We start from the raw sequence: 20,734 nt of genomic DNA on the forward strand, positions 1-20,734 counted from the left end.
TCTTTCTGGTGAAACCCACGTAACTTAAATGACTAATAGAGGATGCCTTTTTTAAAGATTCAATACCCTGGCCCCTTCAATGAAGTGCTCACATTAATAACTTAATTTACTCATCCCACTGTGACAGGAGAGACCAGAGTTTACATTCCTGATACTGCTATAGTAAAAAAGAAGCAAAATAAAAAACAAAATCCCAAAAGCCTGTCAGGCCTATTTTATCCATTAAAAAAGAAGCCCCCCGCATCTCCCAAAAAAAGGTAGAACCCCAATTGTTTAAAAATTATTTGCAGGGCATCTTTAATACTGTATGAGTTACTTTAATCTAAGAAAAAAGAAAAGGAGGACTTGTGGCACCTTAGAGACTAACCAATTTATTTGAGCATAAGCTTTCATGAGCATCCGATGAAGTGAGCTGTAGCTCACGAAAGCTTATGCTCAAATAAGTTGGTTAGTCTCTAAGGTGCCACAAGTCCTCCTTTTCTTTTTGCGGATACAGACTAACACAGCTGCTACTCTGAAACCTGACATTTAATCTAAGAGTGCCCAGTAAGCTAGGACACAGTACCAGGCATGAGAACATGAGAAGACAGATAACAAGAATGGAGTTCCAAGCCTGGCTCTGAATTTTTTTCTTGCCTGCGTAGGTATACAGCCCTTTTACCACAGTTACACTCCACAGAAAAATATAGGGTTAATAGTAGAAATTCAGAGAGAGAGAGAGAGAGAGAGGAGTGGGGAGAGGAGCAATTCTCTCATTACTTGCAGGAGAATCCATATATTTATCATGCACATATTATGAATTCTTTCTCTGTACTCTAGAGAGAGAGAGAGAGAGAGACCACCCTGCCACTGCAGGTTGTTAAAATATTTGCATATGTTAATTGCAGTGTCAGTATATTTGCATATGCTAATGACAGAAGCAATGTTTGTACCCACTGTGCTCACTTGTTTTGGGGAAATGGCTGCATCTGACTATACCTGTACCATGCTGATGTCACATGGAGCTATTTCCAGCCCAGTTACCATGGAAACCACAAGGCCTCAGCACCAGTTAGCAGTTCAATATATAAATTTACTTTTTTTTTTTTCACCTAAGTGTTTGGGATTCAAACACATAAGCCACTAAAATATAGATATATATTAAATGCTCTTTTAAAATGCATATGACACATTTGAAGAACAATAATTTAATGGTAAATCCAGTTTTCTACAGAAATCAAACAAACAAAAAAAACACTTCAAAGGGGAAAAGAGATGCTACAGTTTTAGGAGGATTTCACAGGTATGTCACTGTTTGAAGGAAATGAAGAGACTCTTTTCCCCCCAGCATATCAACCTAGAACAGAATATTGGAGTTATTGCAGTGGATCACCTAGTCTGCTACCCCATCAACTGCAAAGTGGCTTGTATCTGATGCTTCAGAAGATATAATGCACCTGGCCAACTGTGCAGTGGAGGCTGGTGGGGGAAGGGAGCATGAAAAATCTTTCCTGGTCAGTTTATGCTCTGAAGCATGAGGTTTGAGCACCTTTCTATTATTAATGTTGGCAGACATGACTACAAATGTTACTAGGCATCTTAAAGCTAATCAGCCTCCTTTTGAAAGTCAGCCACAGCATCTGTCTCCACTACCTTTTGCAACCACAAATTCTTCTGGGTGCCTATACACTGCATAAAGAATTACTGTTTTCTCAAAATCCTGTAGTTATGGATGAAATCACTTGCACAGTTTTCCGATGCTTATATCTTTCTGGAAAAAACCCTCAAACACATTATCCTTTGGGCAGAAATTTGTGCCAAGTCCAAAGGTTATTTTAAAAGTCTGGCAGACATTTTTGAGATATACAAGAGTGAGGGGAAGAGAGGATATTTTTAATTCAGTAATTTTTCAGATGCTTTATCTGTGTTCAGATAGCTTTAAAAAAAAACTATAATTCTTATCAACAACTTAGTGTTAGAAACAACAAGGGACAATTAACACCAAAGAAAAACCCAAACAAAAGAGACACAAAGCAGTCGTGCAGGATGGGGGAGAGAGGCTTGGTATTTTAAAAATTGCTTTTGGCAATTTAGAGTCCTGAACTGGACAACAACTAGCAGATGGAACTGGTCAAAAGAAACAACCTACTGCACAATCATTTCCATTTCCTTTGGAACTGAACAGGCAGATTTTTTGAAAATTTCCACTCTATTTTTACCTTGTTTTAATGTGAAGTTGCTAATTTTTGAAAATGAAATATCTGGATTCTTAAATGGAAATTTTTCAAAACCAAAGACTATTTTTGATTTTGAGAAAGCTTCCACTTTCCAGCTAAGCTGAGTATTCTAAAGCAACAAATTCAAAAATCACACTCTAAAAGTTACAATCAATACCAAACTAAAATAAAATAAACCAATTGGTTAGCTGGACTAGCTGCTCCCCACTCCCACAACCTATTTCAACCAAAACAAATGAGCCACCTGGTCCTCACAGATGTTCACAAGACAAACAATGACTGAACACAAAAGGGAAGGAAAACAACTACAGATAACTGACTAACAAGACTACCAAAAACGAGAAGCCACAAGCTAGATTTTTTAGTTACAGGTTTAGTCAAATATTTTCACAACACAAAAAAATTGGAGAGTCACATTTTTGTGATTATTTTTTTTAGTATTTTGAAAGGCTGTTTTTCTAATTTAAAATATTTTCATTTGAAAAATTTTGACTAGCTCTACCATCAGGTTATGTTACTGCTTAAGGACAGATAGATCCTTTACCAATGTAACCAAAGCAGCTCCATAGAATATCTGGAAGTGCTCCATAGACCACAATTTGAGAACCACCAGGTGTCCTGTGATGAAGCAAAGAAACCTCACACCAACACAAAAAAGGTTAAAGAGAACGTATGGGTCCAGCTTGCCTAGGATTCCAACAGTCCCTTATTACAAGTGATATCCCTTATTTTTTCCATCTCTGTACAACAAGATCGAGAGTTACTGAGTGCTACAAAAAGCAGCAAAAAATATCCCTGGCGAATGAAGGTGAATACCTGTTATTAATTATTATGAGTAATTAATAATATCAGGAGGAGAGGTGGGACAATGGTGCTAAGAAAACAGTTCCTTATTTTTGAAATACAATGTTGGCAACCCTAGATCCACCCCGCAATACCTGCCACAAATGTCAGGCCTGGAGAGAACCTGGCTCAGTTCAGGGGTGACTGGCAAAGAGGCAGGTCTACCTCTCTACATGAGGGGAGCATCACTACAGACCTGATCATCAGGAAAGCTACAGGGGAGAAACACTGCATCCCTGACCAAGAGAGACTGCTGAGGAGACTGAGAGCATGCAGCAGTGAGTGAACTGTATTATTTGACTATAAATACACGGTGGGGCTAGGTCCCTCCTATCTTATGTCTGCCCAGAGGGACCTGAGGCCATGGCAGGGCACTGCAATAGGTTCACAAGGGGTGCTACTCCAGTTGAGCCACTACAGACTGTTTAGCCTATAGGGGCCATTCCCCAAACTGAAGGGGTAGGAAGTAGCCCAGGGCAGTGGACTTAGACACTCTGCCAGGACAACCCTGCTGGTGCTGCTTCACTCAGGGCACTGGCCTGGAACCTGGTGGACAGTAAGGGCTTGGGTCCCCCGACCACACCGTCTTCAGGGCTGAGGCTCAGATACATATGGAGGGTTCCTGGTGTAAGGTTAGGAACCAGGCATCTCTGACATGGAAGCAAGTGGCTGGAAGTCAGGTGTGCTAACTGCTAACCTGCCCTGCCCTCTGAGCACCCTATCACAGAATTGGTGGAGAATGTGGGCAGATGCCCTAGTCCTGACATAAGGGAGTCGGGTAGGGTCAGGGGGAACAATGGTCAAGCAGCTGCAGCAGTTGATCTGTAATCGAGGAGCTCACCAGTAGCAGGAGCTGGCACAACGGGTGGTTACAATACTACTGCCATCCATTACAGCAGAGCCAGCAAACCTCAACCCAGCCCCGGTTCCTGCCCCACTCAGGCTTATTAAGAGGATCCCAAAGCCTTCCTCAAAACCTTTGAGCAAGTGGCCATGGCAGTCCAGTGACCCCTAGACCAATGAACTATTTTGCTGGCCCCATACTTCACCAGGGTGGCACAAACCACATAACACGCCTTGGACCCCGCTGTGGCCCAAGAGTATGCACAGGTCAAAGCAGCCATTCTTGATGTCTTGGACATCTCAGAAGATACATTCCAGCAACGCTTCTGCGACGAGCCCCACACCACCGAATGAGAAAGTGGGCCTTGGAACCCTACAACTTGAGGGGCTTCAACCCACTCCCCACTCACCTGGACTAAGGAGAGCCCAAGGATTGAGGAGCTAATGGATATCCTGTACCAAAAGTCCGAAGCAGTCGACCTGGAGCCCAATCCAAGGGACTACCGACCCAGTGGAGTTTAAGAAGGGAATATTGCTGGTTCCCAAACTAGGGGGATCCCACATAGAGGGGACCTTCTGAACATCCAGAGGAGGGCCCGGCTGCAACAGCAAATACCAAGACAGGTGTTTTGCATGTGGCCACCTGGGGCACTGGACCTTAAATTGCCCTGATATGGAGTATAGCTTTGGCAAGTTCTGGACCTCTGGGACCTGAGCTTGACAAGGAAACCCTGCAAAGTTGACCACCCCCACAAGGGTGAATGGTATAGAAGTGATGGGGTTCATGGACTCATGATGTGCTCAGACCCTGGTGCAGAGTTCTGTGGTCCCAAACCCTGGGTCGAACCGGGGCACTATCCAGTTATAATGTGTGCATTGGGCCAGGAAATCTTATCCCCGCATTCAAGTGACTAACTGTGGATGAGCGTACAAAGCCTCTGATGGTTGGCCTGGCCCCAATCGTTACCTATCCCATTATTATCAGGCCAGACTAGGATTATTTTGGGAAGTTGGTAAAAGTTTATGGGACCCTCTCCAGACATGGCAGCCTCTCTACCTCCAGCCTCAGTTCCGCCTAAATCGGTGTACCTTGGAGGTGTGGGATCCTGTTCCAACCCGACGAGGAGGCCCCCACTTACCCTGAGTTGGAGATTCCAACCCAGTTCTCCAACTTTGTTGAAAAACAACAGGCAAATGATATGCTGAGCCAAGCATGCATCCAAGTGGCAGTGGTAAATGGAGAGTCCATCAAGCTGAACTGATCCCACACTTCGAAATTCAAGGCGACTGCCTATATTGCCTTGAGAAGGACAGCAGACCAAGGAAGTCCAAAACCAGATTCTGGTGCTCCCAGCTTATTGGAGGGAGGTTATGTGGTTGACCCATGCCATACCCTTTGCAGGGAGGGAGAAGACGCTAGCTTGAATTCTAGTCCATTTTGGGTGGGCTGGAGTTTATAAAGACGTTCTGAATTTTTGTGCCTCATGCCCTGGATGTCAACTCACAGCCCCTCAGCCAATGGAGAAAGCTCTCTTGGCTCCCTTTTCACTATTAAGCACACCCTTTGAGTGCACTGGACATAATCTGTCCCATGGAGAAGAGCACCACAGGCTACCAGTTCATTTTAGTAGTGGTAGACTAAGTATACCCTGAGGCTATACCACGGTGCTCTATGAACTTATGGATACTGTGGGAGATCAGAACAGATCAGGGAACAAACTTTGTCCCAGACAATGAGGCAACTGTGTCAGTTGTTGAAATTCAAGACCCACAGAACATTCATCCACCAGCCCCAGACAGACAGTTTGGATTCAACAGAATACTACAAAAAAACTATGCTCAGGAGCTTTGTTCTTATGGATGTCTGACACTGGGACCAGTTGCTCCCTGCCCTTCTGTTCGCTGTATGAGAGGTACCACAATCCTCCACTGGCTTCTCAATGTTCAAGCTGTTTCTATGGGAATCAACCACAAGAGATTTTAGACCTCATTTGAGAAATGTGGGAACAACCACCACCTTGAGCCAATAACATGGTACAGTACATCCTTAACTTGCAAGAGAAGCTTGAAGTTTTATGCTCATTCGCCAAAGAGAACCTCTTACATGCCCAGAGCACCCAGAAGGCAGCCTATAATAAAAAGGCCTGCCTCCGGATGTTTCAATCCAGTGGTCAGGTTCTCTTGCTGTTGCCCAGTTCTGTATCAAAGCTGCTAGCCTGCTGGCAGGGACCATATGAGGTGAAACAATGGGTGGAGCTGTTGAATTACAAAATCCCACAACCAGACAAGCAAAAGCTCCCACAAATCTACCACGAGAATCTTTTAAAACCATGGAAAGCCTAAGAAAGCTTGCTTATAGTCCCCTACCCACCAGAACCCAAATTAGGCCCACAGGCTGCTGAAACCTCAAAGCTAGGGATGGTCAAAATCAGAAGCAACTTAACTCAGAACAGAGGACCCAAACCCAGCAGCTGATCACTACTTTCTCCCCAGTGTTCTCTACCCGACCTGGGTGGATCCATTTAAATGACCCATAATTTTTCAGATTGAACCCGGACTGAAGGTCAGAGAAAAACCACTACTTCTTCCCCAGAAATTGAGGGAAACTATGAAGTAACAGCTCCAGATCGATGCTAGATTTGAGAGTAATCAAACAGCCATTTAGCAACTAGAGAAGCCCAGTAGTGCTGGTCCCAATGGGACCATCCGTGTTTGCATAGATTTCAGGGAAGTCAACGCAATATCAAAATTTGATGCCTCACACTGGTGAGCTACTTGACCAGCTAGGAGCTAAGTGAGGCAGAGTACATTACCACCCTGGATCTGACCAAGGGATATTAGCAGATCCCCCTCACACCTGAATCCTGGAGGGGGGACGCGGGGAGACAAGCCTTCTTTGGTCTCTTTCAGTTCTGGACAATGCCTTTTTGTTACACGGGGCTCAGCCACATTCCAACGACTAAAGCTGTGCCCTCCACACCCATAACCATTACACCATTGCTTACCTAGACAATTTAATCTACCGTCAAAACTATCAAGACCACCTAAAACACGTAACTGCTCCCCAAGGGAGCCAGCCTGACAGCAAACCCTGCTAAATGTTACCTGCCAAGAATGAGACAACCTATCTCAGGTACATTTTGGGGAAAGATACTGTGAGAGTCTTGGTGACTAAGGTCCAGCCCTCCAGACATGTCCTATGCTCTCCTCGAGGAAACAGATATGCTGGTTTATAACCCACTGATTTATTCCTGGGTTCTTGACCATTGCAGCCCCTTTCACAGATCTCCTTAAAAATAATAGCCCAAAGAAGTTCCAGTGGACCAAGACTTGTGAAGAGGTTTTTCAAATGCTGAAAGCCCAGCTCTGCTGAGAACTGGTCTTATATAGCCCCGACTTCACCATGGAATTCCTACTGCAGACTGATGCCTTGGATGTGGGATTAGGGGCTGTTTTATCCCAGGCAGTGGAAGCAGTGAGCATCCCATACTCTATATTAGACCAAAGTTGTTCCCAAGGGAGAGGGCTTATTCTGTAATCAAAATGGAGGCGTTGGCAGTGAAGTGGGCTATGGATTCACTTTGATACTACCTGCCGGGCACTCACTTCACTTTAGTCACAGGCCAAGCCTCACTATGGTGGTTTAATGCCATGAAGAACACTAACCCCCGAATTATGAGGTGGTACCCTCCAGCCTTTCTCCTTCCATGTCCAACACCAGGCTGGAAGAGCCCACCTGAACGCAGATTTCTTTTTGCGAGATGGAGGAGAACTGATGGGGTCGGGACATACCCCAAATGGGGTTGTAAGTGGCGGGGGGATGTGTGATGAAGAGAGAAACCTCATACCAGCACAAAAAGGGTTAAAAAAAGTGCCTATGGGCCCAGCCTGTCTCACCCTGCTATACCTGCAGCCAATGCCAGGCCTGGAGGGGGAAGAAAAGGCGAGAATCTGGCTCATTTCAGGGATGACTAGCAAAGGGGCAGGAGACAGCTCTGCCTCTCTACATGAGGGAAGCGTGACTACAAGCCGGACAGCTGGAACAGCCACTAGGAAGAAGCGCTGCGTTCTTGACGGAGATTGGGGAGCACCCAGCAGCGAATGAACTGCACCATTTGACTGTAAAGACATTGTGGGGCTAGGCCCCCCCATCTTATACCTGCCCCACCCAGAGGGTCCTGAGGCCTCAGCAGGATGCTGCAAAAGGTCCACAAGGGAGCACTACTCTAGGTAAACCAGTACAGACTCTTTGGACTGTAGGTGCCATGCCCCAAACTGAAGGGACATAGGTAGGAAGACTTAGACCAGTGGTCCCCAAACTTTTCATGGTTGCGCCCCTCCTTACCCCTATCCAGGTGTCTATCGCCCCCTCCCCAAAGTCGGGGCCTGGAATGGGGCCATGGCTGGGGGAGGAGGTGAACAGACGGGGGTAAAGGGGCAGAGGCTGGGGCAGCAGCTGGTGGCAGGTATGGGGCCCAGAATGGAGCCGGGAATGGAGCCGCAGTCAGGGGCTGGGAGCAGAGCCATGGCCAGGGCAGGAGGCAGGCCATGAAGCCATGGCTGGAGCTGGGGTTGGGTGCAGAAGCCTCGAGCGGGGGACTGGAAGCTGTGACCAGGGGCAGGGCCGGAGGATAGCTGGGGGCAGACCAGGACTGGGTGATGCTCCCGTCCCTCCCCACAAATGTCCCTCCACGCCCCCCCTAGGGGGGATCTCTGACTTACACTCTCTGCCAGAAGGACCCTACCAACATTGCTTCACATAGAGCCCTGGGCTGGGACCCCATGAAGAGAGAGGGCCTGGGCCTCCCTACCATGCTTCCTTAAAGGCTGAGGCCCAGATGCATGTGGAGGATGTAAGGCCAGGAACCAGGCACCTCTGCCAGGGAAGCCAGGAGCTGGAAATCACTAGTGCACTAACCTCTAGGCCGCCCTGCCTGCAGAGCACCCTATCACAGGTCCATGCAAAATAATTAACATTTAAAAGTTATTCAAGGGACTGTTCCTCAGAGAAATCATGGTGTTGGGGGGCCACTGGGCACCATCTAGGGGTAAATTATTAAGTTTTTTTCTTTTTTCCCTTTGAGTTATTCTAACTATAGAATTCAGCATAGCCAGTAATATTAAGTATTTAAAATCCCATCATTTTGCCCCATCCTTAGGACAACTGCTGGAAAAGTATAATAAAAGAAGTGTAATAAATTAGATAAAATTCACCAAACCTAAAAGTTGGGTTTCCCTTCTTCCATTACTTCGGCTCATTCTACCACTCCCCAGACTCTCATTTTTCCCTCCTTTTCTTTGATAAGCAGCATCTCCTTTTCTTTTATTCTCTCATCCATATTGACACCCATTCTCTGTTGCCCAACTCCTTGCTATTTCCAGTGTTATATGGGTTCATCTCTTCCTCCTTGTTCCTTGCTGCTACCTGGTCCCTTGCTCCCCACAGTCTCATCTCTTTATCACCTTTGCTTCCACTTGCATGCACTGTCTCATTAAAATCCTCCCCTGGCTCTCTAATACTAATATCTGGCACTTATATAGCACCCTGAGAAGATGAACTAATTAACAGCTACAGTACCTCTCTGAGATCAAAGTATTTTCCTTATGAGGAACTTGAGACACAGTTTGAATGACTGGGCCTAGACCATACAGGAAGTCAGTATCAGAGCCAGGAATAGAACACAAGTGTTCTCTAGGCTTTCAGACCAGTGGTTAATTCACTAAACCAGCTTCCTTCCTATCGGCCCTCACTTTATAGTCAGAAACCAAATTGGCTGCTCAGCAAATAAAATCCTTAGGCCAAGTCTATACTAGAAACTTTTGATGGTACAACAGTGTCAGAGATGCAGTTTTTTGTTTTTTTTTTTAATGACATTTCTATGCTGATAAAAGCCCTAGTGTAGAGACAGTTATACCAGCATAAGAATGCTTCTGTTGTTAATAGCTTATTTCATTTCACTTAGGGGACTACACTAAGAGCATTTGTAGGTATAGTTAGATCAGCAAACATTTTCTAGTGTAGGTTAAGCCTTAGCCATAGGCAAGTGATTGGTAATCACTGGGGCCTGGATGGTCTCCCCAAAACCATGAACTGGTCTGGCATCTCCTAAAACTCAAGACAGCTGGAGCGGCCACCCAGGTGACTGTACTGAGGACCAGGTGGCTCACATACAGTTTTCTTCTGAAGGAGGTGGGACAGCAAGAATCAGTGAAACTCGCAGCCCTAGTGACTGGTTCATGTTGTCAAGCCTCTGCAAGGAAAAAGGTTATTTTTTAAAATATACAGATGTTTACATTTGTTACGTTAAAGGCAAGATTGCTCCTGGTCTTTACAGGATTCCATAATTGGGGGTGCACAGTGCTGGTAATACGATAAACGGTGTTTCTCCCCAAGTTATGGTTTGAATCCAGCCCAGATAAGCAGTGACCCAAAATTGCCATCTGATGACAAGTCCATATACTTAAAACAATCTGCACATATGGAGATAACATGAAGGGGTAAGTCATGTCCTAAAATGCAGCTGGAGCTCTACACTGTGAGCTAAACACCGCTACATTTGAATGTATGACCAAAGTCCTCTGCATTTACTCCCAGTTTAGAAAAACAAGTCCCTCCAGGAAACCATACAGAAAAATCCTACATATGTACTTTATGAATGAGAATTTACATACAAAAAAGAGTCACGGAATATAAAGTTGCCTTTCCCCACATTATCTATAGTACAGCCACAATGTACATTACCTCAAGGCATAAGAACATAACATTATACAAAATGTATGTATAACGTGTCCAAGTTACTGCGGACATTTTAAAATCTCCTGCTTTCTGTGAATCTAATAATTGCCACCTAATAATGGCTGTATTAATATAAGCGTGGTTTTTAATACTACAGCATTGAATTACAACTTACTCCTTAGCCTAGTAAGTCCATCATTTTGCTGACCTACAATAGCAGTAACTCCCTTCAGGAAGAGCAGTTATTATAAACAGTTCCCCTCTTCATTCCTCTTTGGGTGGATGAAGCTATTCTCATCTCAGCATCCCAAAGCACCTGAGGCACCTGAGAATCCAGCATAGCCAGGCACCTTGCAATGCATTACTACCAATGCACACATGTTCCTTGAACACGGCTTTATTCTCCTCTCTCCCAAATGCATTTGTGCTTCTTTTCAGTTGCAGGTGAAATCTCCCCATCTCAAAAGACCTTCTTAAGCCTCACTTAGGGCCTGGCAACAATCACCTCCTGGGATGGGGGTAAGAGGCACTAAGGGGTTAATAGCTTTTTAAACAAAAGTTAATGTTTTTGAAAGAGAAATTAACTAGAGGGTTGCACTTTGTAGCTTGCATAGGCTGAGATCATTGCACCTGTCAGGGCCTCCTTGCATCCCCCATTTCCATCCCCACAAGCTCCCTGTGTGCCACCTTCCCATCCCCTCTATTTCAGGAACTCCCTGAAATTCCCACCACCCTTTCCCTCACTCCCGGGGCTGTGTGTGCATTCCCCCTTGCCCCTTTCTCTTCCCCCACGGCAAGAGTTCTGAGTTAAGCGTCAGACCTCAGTTCACTCAGCCAACTAGACACAACTTAGCCAGGCAGAACATTGGAAGGCACTGTATACCAACAGTACCGCAGTGCATCTCACACCTGACCTGCAGGAACCCCTGCCATTCCAGTGCTGTCCCCTTCCCACACAGTTTAGTGCAACTCCATCTTGACCTGCAGCAACTGCTCTTGTGCCATTCTTAGGGCCTCCACAGCTTCACAAATACAGCTTAATATTCATCCACATTTTAATAAATACTGCTTAGCACTTCTACCACTCATCATGATTTTCATGCTCTTCATACATCTTTTAATTAATAGCACAACTTGCTATTCAAATCATGTCCCCTCACCCTACCTCTGTCCCCAACTCTATCAACGTACCTCAGTTCTGACCTGCAGCAGTACAATACAGTTTTTGTTTGTTTTTTGTTTTTTTTAAATCCTGGTACTTTCCTTACACATTATATCCCATAGTGATTTCCAAAGTTTTGGAATTTATTTCCATTCTGATGTGACAAAGAGCTTTAGACATTTTTTAATTTAATTAAATAAATAAATTGAGACTCACCCTAGTGCTTGGTGGTTAGGGCACTTAGCCGGGATGTGGTAGACCCAGGGTCAAATCCATATTCCAAATCAGGCAAAGAGCAGGGATTTGAATGTTGGTCTCCAACATCCCAGGGAAGTACCTTAATCACCAGGCTGCTGGCCGTTGTGGACAGATACACACCCTTCCCAATTAAACTGTTATTGAAAGATCAAACATTTTGGTTTCGATGCATTGTTATTTACTGACAAAAAATGTTTAGTCAGAAGATTTCTAACCAGTTCTAAAACACACACACACTCTCTCTCTCTCTCTCTCATCCCTCGCTCTCTCTCTAAAACAGCAAAGGGAGAGAGAAATTAAGAGGCATAAGAAGAGGAAGAGAAAATGTTTTCAGATGAGATTTGAAATACAAGGGAGAACCAACAAAGCAGAGAAAGAAAGAGAGAGACAGGAAATCTGTTCCAGAAAGCAATGGCTGCACAGAAGGCTTTTGCACCAACAGAGAGGAGATCATGTTGCAAGGCAGAGAGGAGATCTGTACTAAACAAGCACAAGGAAGGGGGACAGACAGAAAAAGGTGAACGATATCTATGCTGTAGCCACACTGAAACTGGTTCACTATTTCCTGTGCCTTAAGATACAAACCTAAACTGGATGGATGGACAGACAAGGGTTTCCCCATCCTAATCTCTAATTTCTATGATTCTGTCAGGAGACCTGGGACTCCCTGGTTGCTTGAGATATTAGAGACAAGTGAAGTTCTATTAATGCAGGCACGGCTTGGACCATCTGAGATGATGGCTCCAAGAACCAGTCTTCGCCACCATAGGAGGTAGATGCACAGAATGATACAATGAATAATTTATACAATTGAGAAAAACAGGGCACGAGCTTAGCAGGATTAGATATTTATATGGCTAATGTAACATCCACAGTAACATGAGATTTAAAAAAATATAAAGAGATATTAATTTAATCCTCATGTTTCAGGGTATAAGACAGGCACTAACTGAGGGGTGTTAAGAAGAAACTTCCTTTCTGGGTTGGTTATGCCAAACTGTCCACGATGGGGTTTTCCTGCACCTACCTCTGAAGCATCTGGTACCAGCCACTACTAGAGACATGATGCTGGGCTACATGGATCAATAGTCTGAGTAGTATGGCAATTCTTATGTTCCTCAGACATTTTCTGCTATGCTGTGCAGGAGGCAAAGAAAGGTTTCTTCACCATAGTATCCAGAGTCCCAGTCATGGGAATTATTTCGGGTGGTGAACAACCAAGTTAATCCAAGCTCTTTGCATCCACTAACAGAGGCAAGCATCTCCCACCATGAGGTATTTTCTCAAGTCTTCCTTTTTCAAGCAAAGTCATTAAGAAGGGTGGAGTGAGACAACTCTGGCAGCATCTGTAGTTCTCCTATTTCCTGGGCCCCAGTCAGTTTGTTTTTAGGATTGAGTATAGTTAATAACCAGACTTTGCTGGTTAATGATTGCCCTCTAACAATAAATGAAAATCAAGTGTCCATGCTGATTATTTTAGATTGGTCAGCTGCTTTCAATACTGTTGATTGGCTATGGACTACAACACAGTCCAACAGAACTGCTCAAAGTGGTTCCATTCCATAAGAGAGTTAGCTAAGATTCCATACCCTCTGTGATGGGTTGCTCCCCTTTAAGATGCCACCTGATGTGCTGAGATACCACTGAGCCCGCCTGTTCTGCCAGAATGGTCACCCTTTTTACGTGTCTTGCTGAGCCAGGCTATCAAGCCTGCCCCAGCACACACAGAGGCAGAGCCACAACCAATTGCAGAACGACACAGACACTGAGATCAGCTCTGGGAAGACTCAGCTTAAGGGACTTACTTCAGCACTCAGGTGTCCACCTCCCTTGGAGTGAAGACCCAAAGGTATATTAGGAAATCTGCCTCCTCCCTCAATGTGGACGAAGATATGCATAGCCTTTTACCCCCACCCCTCCATTATGAATTGCACAAATGGGGTTTTATTATAAACAAGAAATAAGTTTAACAACTACAAAAGGTGAATTTTAAGTGGTTAAGGAGATAGTAAACAGAACAAAGCAGATTACTAAGCAAATAAACAAAACACGAAAACTAAACTTGTTTCACTAAAGAAATTGGTTACAAATAGTAATTTCTCACCCTAGATATTGTTACTGGCAAATTACAGAAAGTCTCAAAAGGCAGCTGCACTGGTCTGCAGCTTGAGATCTCAGGTATTATTACTCACAAGCTAGACGCCCTTCCAGCTTGGGCTCAACCCTTCTCCCCCCAGTTCAGTTCTTGCTTTCAGGTGTTTTTCAGTGTCTCTTTGGGTGGGGAGGCAGAGGAGAACCTCGATGATGTCACTCCCCTGCTTTATACAGGTCTTGTGTAAGGCGAGAACCTTTTGTCTCCCAGTGGAAAAACACTGACATTCCAAAAGATGGGGAGGGGTATCCAGTACCAGGTGACTCGGACCCATGTCTCTGCATGGCTGTGGTAGCCGTTGTTTGTAGGCTGTCTCAAGCTTCCGCAGGAGGACTAAGTTCTTTTACAGCCCATTGTCTTTGCTAATGGGCCATTAGCACTGTCTGGCTTTCTCATTGTTGTACCTGAAGGGCTAGTTCAGGGGTGACACCTAAAGTAACCAATTTGAAATACAGATACATAGTCAATATTCCTAACTTCAGATACAGAAATGATACAGGCATACAAATTGGATAATTACGTTCAGTAAATCATAACCTTTCCAATGATATCTTACATAAGCCATCTTGCATAAAGTCCATCTCAGTTATGTCATATCCATATCATAAGCATATTTTCACAAAGAATATGGAGTGTAATGTCACACCCTGATCATCACCATGGTATCTGATTCCAGAGGGTAATACTGGGCAATTGCTAATCTGCACCATGGGATCTCCACAGGCACCTCTTCTGTTCAACATGGCCTCAAACATTAGATGGTTAAGAGAGAAGTTAAGAGGATATGGTGTCTTTCAGATATGGAGGACATCCAGCTCTATTCTTTATTCTATAGGGGCAAAATCATCGTGTCATGCTGGGAGCATCCAATTTTGTGAGATATGAATTACATTTGGTGCTCTCTTTCTGCCTCTGCCCATGGTAAACCGCTCAGGATGCAGGACACAGCCATAAAAATAATTCGTTCCCTGCAAATCTCAGAATGGTTCACCCCCTCCCCTTACTCAACATACTTACAGATCACTTCAGACAGAAATATGGGTTAGATCAAAATCCAGAAAAAAAAAAAAGCAAAAATAGATGGAAAACTTAATGCTGCCTCCAAGACAGGATTCCCCAGGGAAATAAGTCTCATGGCAGAAAGACGCCACTCTGTGTAAAAACCAGCATGGCCCGCATTCACCTGAATCCTTCACCCACAGCCTCAGATCAACAAAAGCACTTGTTCCACTGGCAAGATTTCTCCTTCTCCAAGGCTAGAGAAGCAAAGGGCTGCAACAGGCACAAGAAGGTAAAAACAGATGGAACAAAGAGCAAAGGAGGACGGAGGATAAAGTTGCCTTTCCAACCTCTGCTCCTCCCTTGGGAGAGGTGAAAATCATCACTCAAAACAGTCAAATAAAAGGGTGGAGGGGTGTAAGAAAATGGGATCAGCTTTCAGAACAAACATTTTAAACACAGAATATGAAAAGGGGCTGGCTTTAGGGTTAGCACTCTATACTGCCCAACAAGAGAATAGGTAAGGCAGGCAACCATTTTAAATTTACTAAGGAGAACAGCATTTTGGTTCTTCGCCAGGATATTTAAACACATTGCTAGATCTCTGTCTCACAGCATTCACTATGTTAGATCAAACTAATGACTTGTTGATTTTGAGAGACTATGGCAGGGATCAGCAACCTTTGGCATGCGTCCTGCCAGGGTAAGCCCCCTGGCGCGCCGGGCCAGTTTATTTACCTGCCACGTTCGCAGGTTCAGCTGATCGCAGCTCCCACTGACCATGGTTCGCCATTCCAAGCCAATGGGGGCTGTGGGAAGCGGCATGGGCCGAGGGATGTGCTGGCCTCCACTTTCCGCAGCTCCCATTGGCCTGGAGTGGCGAACTGCAGCCAGTGGGAGCTGCAATCAGCCAAACCTGCGGACATGGCAGGTAAACAAACCAACCCAGCCCGCCAGGGGGCTTACCCTGGCGGGCCGTGTGCCAAAGGTTGCCGATCCCTGGACTATGGTGACCGTTGATGCGGGGGGAGAGGAGGGGCCAGGAAGGAGAAGGTGTAATGTACCATCTAGCATGTGCACTCATTTCAGAGGACTAGCTACACTCCTGTGTGGGAGACCCACATTTCATTCACAGTGGGACCAGCACTTGGGAGAACCTGCCCAGTAGTCTATCAGTATTCTATGCTAGCACACAGAGGCTTGGGTATGATTTGTGGTTTCAGTCCCCTTGGGTATGATTTGTGGTTTCAGTCCCCTGGAGCAACAGAGGCCAAGAGCACTATTCTGAAGGGGAGCCCCATTTGTCGTTGGCAGGACTGCAGCCATAACGTTGCATAATGGAGGAGGTGAACCCTGAGCGTTCCAACAGCTGTCTTAAAAGCATGTTCTGTGCGTTTCTGAGGCGGATTCAGCTTCACACTGCCAGGCTGATAACTCTGCTTGCCTGCATTTCTCCCTTCTGTATTTCACAGAGAGATGGTATCCTTTCCTTTCTTTGCTCCCAGGCATTGGCAAATGGGGAACAAAAGATGAAAGAAATGCGGGGGGTGGGGGGGAAGCATTTGAGAGCTTGGGAGTGATATTTACCAGAAAGAGAGGGGGAGGAAGGAAGAGGAGAGGGAAAGAGGAAAGAAGAGAAGAAAGAAGATGCAGAGGCTTGAAAACAACAATATGCAAATGAGGCATAGCAAAATCATTTGTTATTGAGAACTCAAAAGTCTTAGCTGAAAAAAACAAAACCAAAAACCTTCCTTCCCTCACTGGAATAAGAGAATGGTGTGGAGATAAGGGACTCCCAGAACCTTTTCTACCCACCCACCTTCAACTCCACCAACACCCCTCTTCAACATCCAGCCACACAACCCACCTTCTGGAGGAGTAATGGCGGGGAGGAGGGGACCAAGCGAACAGCAAAGCAGTATCTGAGCTTTTTCACCTCTCTGACCACCCATATGTCGATAGCTGTGGTCCGAACAGAGCCAGCTGGGTGCTTCTAAAGTGGTGTTTGTAAAACAACCACATTTTGAGCCTCACAGGAGTAGTCCACAGCCACTGCTTTTAGACTACTGTTGCACTTCTGCACACCCCAGAATGGGTTGCATTTCCCCCAACCTTCTGATACCTCCATCAAGACACAACTTCCCTGAAAATGAAAGCCTCTCACTTGCCGCACGCAGACGCAGACCACAAGAGGCTGTGTTCTTGTCAGCCATCAAACTAAGTAGAATTAGGCCTGGTCATTACTTGAACTGGAGACTTCTACGTGAAACCCAGGTTCTGCAGGAAGCTGTAACAGTGCCTCAGCAGCTGACACTTGTGACCCGTGACACTGAACCCATGGCTTTAGGGACACTACATTGCTGAAGGTGTAATCTTTCTTATGAAATATGAAGTTGAGAATCTGTTCACTTGTGTTCATTAGATATACCTTGGTACTTTTTGTGGGAGTGTCATGGCCAAATCCCCAGTTATGCTCTGTTCAACTGGAAAGAGTAGCGGCTGCCATGGGGAACCAGGAGGCAGAATTCCTGACTTCCACCAACAGTTCTGCCATGGATTCACCAGATGATGAGTGAACATCACTTTTCCGTACCAGTTAGTGCTTTCTTTGTAAATAATACTTCCAAATAGCAGCTTCTCTTTTCCTGCTTTCTGTTCTCCTTCCTGCCTTCAGGTGCCCATTCCTTCCCAAAATGTTGTCATTACTCATCATTTACTTGTCTAAGACTGTAAGCTCCTTAGGTCAGGGACTTTGTAACTGTGGTTGAATCTTAAAAACAAACAAACAAACAAACAAAAACCATACCCTCACCTTCGCTCCTCTGTTCTTCACTTACTCTCCAGCAAAATGAGTCATAATATTTACCTACCACAAAGGAGAACTGAGAGATTTAATATTTGTAAAGTAAATAGAAACACACACCAAAATGGTGTTATAAGCATTTCAGTGGTGGAGAAGGAATTTCTGTATCAGTGATGTTTGTAAAGGGCTTGGGATTCAAGGAACAATATAAATGTAAGTTTTTGCTATTGTTGGGGCAGGGAGATGATGAGGGTAAGGCTGATGTTGGGGGGGGGGGAGGGGGAGAGCTGGGATGACAGCTCCCACAGAGCAAAAAATCCACCCCAGATGTCCCTGTAACTGCTTGCTAGGTTCTTTTGGACTCACGGAGGTGAGTGAGTGCATCAGTCTTTCTCTCTCTCTCTCACAGCACAATTACACCAGCAGTTTAGCTCTTCAGCTCCCTCACTCTCCAGAGTAATCCCCTGCCCCAGAGATCTGGGAAGAAAAAACACATATCAGGGCTCAGTTCATTCCTGAGCCAGGTCTGTGTCATTAAGAACTATCAGCACAACTGACAGTAATTGACTCCCATGTCACAATACAGAGGTGGCAGAGATCATGTGGGCTATAGGTAAGGCTGCGACTTTGTCACGGAAGTCACAGATTCCGTGACTTTCTGTGACCTCTGCAGTGGCAGGTGCGCCTGGCTCAGGGGCAGCTCAGGCAGCCCCTGTGCCAGTCGCACTGGCTGCTGCTGGGGCTGTCTCAGGTCACCACACCCCACTCCCAGCAGAGTTTGGGTGTGGCAGGAAGCAGGGGGTTGGGGCATGGGACGGGGTGAGTGGCTGTAGGCAGCGCTTACCTGGGGAGATCCCCAGAAGTAGCAACATCCCCCGCGCTCAGCTCCTAGGCGGCGTGTGGCCAGGCAGCTCTGCGTGCTGCCTCCACCTGCAGGTACCGCCCCCACAGTTCCCATTGGCCACGATTCCCAGCCAAGGAGATGCTGCCGCTTCTGCGGAGCCCCCCAGTAAGCACCGCCCAGAGCTCATCTCACCTCATCCTGTGCCCCAACCCTCTGCCTCCTCTCACACCCAAACTCTGCTGTTGCTGGGGGGAAGGAGGTGTGGAGCCAAGTAGAGAGCCTGCCGGCCCCCCCAACACCAGTGGGGGTCCCGGGCCACGCACTGCTGCCTGCTCCCCCTCCAGCACCAGCGGGGGTCCCGGGCCGCATGCCACTGCCTGCCCTCCCCATCACCCAGGCCACCCTTCCCCAACACCCACGTCGCCCTCGGGCAGCCCCTGCCCAAATTTTAGTCATGGATATTTTTAGTAAAAGTCATGGACAGGTCACGGGACGTGAATTTTTGTTTACTGCCCGTGACCTGTCCATGACTTTTACTAAAAATACTCATGACTAAAACGTAGCCTTAGCCATAGGTAATGAACCTCCCTCTCTGTGGTCCCCTCAAGTCAGGGTTTCGGCACACTGGCAGAGGTGGGGCGTGTGCAGCTTGCATTGCCAATGCACATGTCACACCTTTTCCGTGAATAGAGAACAATGCTATCTAGAGCCATCAAGCCTGTATCTTTCACCAGAAAGAAAAGAAAAAAAAAGGAGAGAGAGAGAGAGAGAGAAACTATCTGCTTAAACCAGATTTTACTGCTAGACGCCCGATCACAATTCAGTCTTCCATGGACTTTAGAGCTACCTACAACCAACAGCTAACATGGGTGTGTGCCCGTGCACATGCCTGTGGTCTTGTGCACAAACCCATACAATAATGGAGGTAGAGCTGGGGGAGAAACAGGTTGTTTGAAGCTTTAAGGAGTTATTTATAAAATCAGTGTGGGCGAGGGAATAAAATGTAGGGAAAATTATCTGGACTGTTTTAAAAAAAAGACTGTCCAGGAAGAATTATGCTGCTTGTGATAAATGCTCCTTTCTGGTTTTGTTAAAAACCTATATAATGGAGGTCTCTTCAATGCAATTACTAGCACTTGTTTAGCGTGGCAGGGCACTGCTCTGCCACTGAGCCAGCTCCTCTCTGCTCCCAATTAGCATGCTAAATACTCAAGCCGCACACATGGGCATGCAGGTCACTGATTGGTGCAGAGGAACAGCAGCCAACTACGCTTTCCTCCAATCAGAAGGCAGCAAGGGCTCTGCTGCAAAGCTCCAGCTTCCATCATTTATATCCTCCTATCCCTATTACTGTCTTCCCCACCACCACCACTCCTCCGGGGGTCTCTGAGGGGAGTGATAAAAACTGCAAACTCCCCCTTTCTCTCAGCTGGTCTCATTCACGGCTCATGGCAGACCCAGTTTCCTCAGGGGACCCACTAATGAAGACGGCCAACGTTAATCTTTCCCCCCCCCCTTCCCTGACAGGTCGATTTATAGTTCCACAGAGAGTCCTGGCTCCCAGCCAGAGAGCTTGACACATTCTTCTTATTCCGAGAGAGAGAGAGAGAGAGATTGACATACACACACCCACCCTTATGATTTGGGAGATTTAGGGGAGACCTGCTCTGAAACAGCAGCTGAAGGGAACAGGAGCAAACAGGGTTTGTTTGTTTTTTGTTTGCAATATAACAACATACTGACATTGGGTGAAACAGCTGCTATAGCAAAGACCGAAAATAAAAGAATCACTCCCCTCATCTCTGTGTTGAAAGGATGCATCAATTCTGTGCCAGAAACATTACACACAAGTGATTAGAAGGGGAAGTGAACAGCAAC

The 20,734-nt window shown here is 45.9% G+C and overlaps 1 protein-coding gene across 2 annotated transcripts in view; it reads right to left on the minus strand.

Moving 5' to 3' along the window:
* Positions 1 to 20,734, minus strand: part of TCF20 (transcription factor 20) — a 211,665-nt gene that overhangs the window by 147,433 nt on the left and 43,498 nt on the right. The window lies entirely within an intron of this gene.

The sequence above is a fragment of the Chelonia mydas genome, chromosome 1, assembly GCF_015237465.2.
Source record: "Chelonia mydas isolate rCheMyd1 chromosome 1, rCheMyd1.pri.v2, whole genome shotgun sequence".
NCBI lineage: Eukaryota > Metazoa > Chordata > Testudines > Cheloniidae > Chelonia > Chelonia mydas.